The 4,865-nt window shown below is 35.8% G+C and overlaps 1 protein-coding gene across 2 annotated transcripts in view; it reads left to right on the forward strand.

Moving 5' to 3' along the window:
* The first annotated feature begins 2,768 nt into the window (after positions 1–2,768).
* LOC107667889 (85/88 kDa calcium-independent phospholipase A2-like) overlaps positions 2,769–4,865 on the forward strand; it is a 19,034-nt gene continuing 16,937 nt past the window's right edge. For both annotated transcript variants that reach the window (XM_016459626.1, XM_016459627.1), the window contains exons 1-2: positions 2,769–2,869; positions 3,312–3,450. The gene's annotated coding sequence lies outside the window, so the exon portion shown is untranslated. The remainder of the gene's footprint in view (positions 2,870–3,311; positions 3,451–4,865) is intronic.

Raw genomic sequence — 4,865 nt, forward strand, 5'->3', positions numbered from 1 at the left:
ACTCCATTGGTTTTGTGAAAGAAATGCCAAATTTGTCAACACCGTCAGATGTCACCACCATAAGATTTTGTGTTCCAATGATATATCAAAATACTTAAATGTGACTCTTGAATAAAAGCTTTATAAACAATAACATACTCACTGTTTGTATGTTAATAGCTCAGTAGCTTAGTACATATAAGATACATAAATGTAGTTTCATTTGTCTGAGTACAAGGTTTTATTTTTTCAATTTTGCACCCTGTTTTGTCCCACTTCTCAAGAATGACTGATTTACATCTGCAAGATGTATTTTTATTTGCTCATCTGCAATACGTCTATAGGACGTTTCCTATCAGATGTCAAATAGACGTTTAGAAGATGTCTTTAAGATGTTTATGATTTAGAATGAATGTAAAACTGACATCTTAGAGACATCTATCAGATGTTTGTACACAGCAGATGCTTTTCAGATGAAGTGATCTTTAACAGACATCTTGCAGGCATACATGTGCTGAGTTTAGTTTATTTAATGGTCATGTCTTATGTCTTATACCCTGATAGCACACATACATCACGGAGATGTCTATTTGATGTCTGCATTTACATCTCCAAGATGTATTTTTTAGACTGTTTGCTCATCTGCAATACGTCTATAGGACTTTTCTTATCAGATGTCAAATAGACGTTTAGAAGATGTCTTTACGATGTTTATCGTAATTCAAAGCATATAATGAATATGCACACATGTTCTGGTTGCAATGCCACAAAACTATTTGTTTTAATAAATATTTCCCGGTCAAAACGAAATGTAAACAACAGCATCATGAAATATCCAAAATGAGGAACTGTTGACAAATATGCTTAAAGGAGCTTAAAAATAGATTCCAGTGACAGAAGAATGGCAAACTTTTTCTTGAAAATGTAAACAACAGCATCATGAAATATCCAAAATGAGGAACTGTTGACAAATATGCTTAAAGGAGTTTAAAAATAGATTCCAGTGACAGAAGAATGGCAAACTTTTTCTTGTCTGTTGGGATATCCAGTGCTTGAAGTGGGCCGGTACGGACCGGAACGCAGAACAGGTGTTGTGCCCAGTTTCGACCCCCTGCCAAATTATTACCCCCCTCATTGAAGCCCCTACCTGATCTAATCCTAACCCCTCCCCCACACCTAATCCTAAATCTACCAATACTATAGGGGGGGGAAATAATCTGGCAGGGAGTAAGAATTGGGCACAAGAACGGTACTCGGAGTCAAGGCGTCAGTGTCTGGGTGATTAGAAATGAAACTATATAAAATCACACTACCCATGAAGGGTCACCTCTCATCTCGACAAATCACGTGAAAGAATGCAAGCGGAGTCGGTCTACTGTGTCAGTGTGTGAGGCGCGCAGAGTAGTAGAATAATAATTAATTATTGATTACTAATTTGAATCAGTACATTATAACGAAAACAATTCCTTAACAATGAAAAGAAGCAGGTTTTTGCGATCACATCATTTTAAACCGGTAAAATCCTGGAAAGTCCAAGGATCCAGTAAGCGAATTCAAACAGTAAGTTCAAAACAGTGCTAATGCAGAGAATAGTGACTTACGTCCAGATGTCAGTAAATTGTTCTTTTCAGCGTGTATTTGTCTTAAAAGCAAGAGTGTTTTATAATGGATGCTGGCTAAAGGTGTTTTAGATTATGCGGTGGTCAGAGGTTTAGTGATTCTGAATGGATCCATAAAGTAGTACAGTCAGGTCCAGGCAGGAGCTTTTGTGGTCTTTGGCGTCTCCCTGTGGTTCTGTTTGGTATCGCAGCTTGATTTGTGCTTATGTGGATTGAAAACTTTTAATTATTGATTGTGGCACTATACCTACACTGTGAATTATGAAAATAAAAAAGTACTTAATTATTTAATTTTAAATAAATAAAAAAGAGAGGGGACTGGGGATGTCATTACTGAATTTATAATAAATCATTTGTAAATGGTAAGTTATGTTTAAATATCTTAAATCTCTGATTAGCTAGAAAAAAATGTCAGGCCAGGTCAGGCTTTCTCTAGTGATATCTGAAAGGTAGGCAGACATTTCCAGATAGCACACGTATGTCTGCAAGATGTTAAAGCTCTCTTCATCTGGAAAGCATCTGCTGTGTACAAACATCTGATAGACGTCTCTAAGATGTCAGTTTTACATACATTGTAAATCATAAACATTTTAAAGACATCTTCTAAAAGTCTATTTGGCATTCGATAGGAAATGTCCTATAGATCTATTGCAGATGAGCAAACACTCTAAAAAAATACGTCTTGCAAATGTAAATGCAGACATCAAATAGACGCCTCTGTGATGTACTTGTGCTGTCAGGGATAGAACGTTCAATGCAGACTTTGGTTATTTTGGAACCAATTAAGAACGTTCTGAACGTGCCTACTGTCCTTTTTTTTTTTTTTACTAAAATCTAACTTTCCCAGAACGTTGCAGGGAAGTGTTTTGAGTCAACCTTAAAGGGGGAATCAATACAGAACGTTCCCTATTGTTTCTTTTTAGGTTTTATTTTTGTGTTTTATTTAAAAAAACGGGTTACAGCACTTTTAAATAAAGAACAGTTTGTTTGTCAAACTCAAAACAACTCGTTCGTAAAGCCCTTTTTAAATATTTAACATGCGTGAGTCCTAAAGTAGCTGCGTTTGTCGACGACAAACGCCCCCTCAGCCTCATTGGCTGGAGTCGCGGTCGCGCACTGGAAACTCGGTTACTGATTGGCTTCTACGTCTGTCAGTCAAGCTTACACAAGGTTGGTTGTGATGCAGTGAAGGTTGATGTGCGCCGTCAAAAGTCGGCGATCTTGTGAGTCTGTACATCCGTCACCGAACGGGATAATGAAATAGCGGAAAGGTAAGGCGTTTAGCGAAGGATACAATGTAATATGATTAAGGGATGTTAGATTTCAGTGAGAATTAAAACGTAATTGTGGTATTTGGTTTAAAACGAGTGCTAACTGTTGGTGACTTATCAAGTTGAATGACAGTTAAACTGGTTTGTGGCAGGCAGAGTTTTGAGAAACAAGTTGTGGTTTTTGCCAGTTGAATAGTGATAATGAAAAGCCAACGAATACGGCGAGCTGTGAAATGCTAACAGCTTAGGTGACATTTCGGTTGCGAGCGAGATGAGTGCAAACGACTAAAAACCCACCTCATTATCAAACCAGCCAATCATTGAACGCTTACAGTCAATGCAGACGTTCCTGCGCATGGCTGTGGCTGCAGTTTTGGTCAGCACTCATTTGCATTAGCCACCCGACAGCAGCAACAGTTTGATCATGTGGCTTTTTCTTCAGACTCCGCTCCTCCCTGCTTACTTCAATCCCAGATACTGATGAGCGTCCAGACTTGATCCTGGAGGGCCGCTGTCCTGCAGAGTGTAGCTCCATCCCTGGTTAAACACACCTGAACCAGCTCATCAAGGTTGCCTTCAAGGTAAGCGTGTGTGTTTGATCTAAACTCTGCAGGACATTGGAATAAAGTATATTAGTACATTAGTTCATGCTTCTTAAAGAATTAATTCGCCGCAAAACGTGTCTTGATCAATATACATAGCTCAGTGAGCAAAAGTTAAGAGATAAGGGTTCCCACAGTTTTTGTTTTTTATTTTATTTTTTAACAGCAGAGCAGGTTAAATAATGCACATTAACAACATGTATTAGCAATGAAAGTGATTAAAATGAATACAAGGTGCAAAAGTTAATATATATATATATATATATATATATATATATGATATTTATGTTATTATATTCTGTATATTTTATATAAAAATCGTATGACCTTATTATCTCATGTTATTATGACCTTTGAATCTTAAAAGTAAACCTGGATATAGTAAAAGAGGAAAATATAAAATGAAAAATAAATAAAATCCTTAACCAGTAATTTGAAATAAGCTAATAAAAAAAAATATTTTTAAATAAATATAAAAACATCTTGTTCAAAAAAAATTAATAAATAAATAAAAATAGACTATAAGAATCAAAGTTACAATATACAAGGTTACAAGGTTGTTACAATTTTTACAGATTGTTTGTGATAATGAACATAAATTTACATCTGTATCCTAACTAGGGGTGGGAGAAGAAATCGTCCATCGATGCAACGCGATTCTCTCTCCAACGATTCTGAGCTTAGTTTTTAACCAGATGCGCGATGAGCTGAGTTTGCTTTAGAAACACCCGTATTCTGCTTGCTTCCAATTCACCCGTCGGTATTTTCCTTACAAACGCTCTACGAAGTCATCATTTATGTGGTTTGGGATGCAGTGGACTTGTATATTTAAAATATAAACCTCACTAAAAGAAGGCTGCTTTCAATTTCAAATGCTGACGCGAGCTTTGTTTGTGAAGACTGCTCGCACATGCGACTGTGCACGACTCCGTGTACGTTACGTGGTTTAATGCACTTGCGTCTCAAAATGGTTTTATGACGCAAAATTAATGTAGACAGCCAGTTATGTGTCAAGGGATTAAACGGACAGGACAAACCATATTACTTCAGTGCGTGATTGTATCTTAATAGATCCCCCGCTGTCTATGATGTCATAGTAAAAGACAACATTTAAAGATGAAGAAAAATCACTCACAGTTCTTGAATGGAAAACGTTCAGATAATCTTAAATAATGAAAGTTTGTTGTTTGTAATATGTTTCTATGTTCCTCTTTATTATTTGCTACTTGCTTGTATGTTTTGAAGTTATATTAGTTTAAAATTACATGATTAATTATTAATAATTAATTAATTAATTATTATTAACATACGACTGTTTTAATTATATTTTTCAATTTGTAATTATTTTAAAAAGTACTTAATTACTTATGTAAGGATATGTAAATGTAAGGAGA

This window comes from Sinocyclocheilus anshuiensis, unplaced genomic scaffold (assembly GCF_001515605.1).
Source record: "Sinocyclocheilus anshuiensis isolate Anshui unplaced genomic scaffold, SAMN03320099.WGS_v1.1 scaffold2293, whole genome shotgun sequence".
NCBI classification, from domain to species: Eukaryota; Metazoa; Chordata; class Actinopteri; order Cypriniformes; family Cyprinidae; genus Sinocyclocheilus; species Sinocyclocheilus anshuiensis.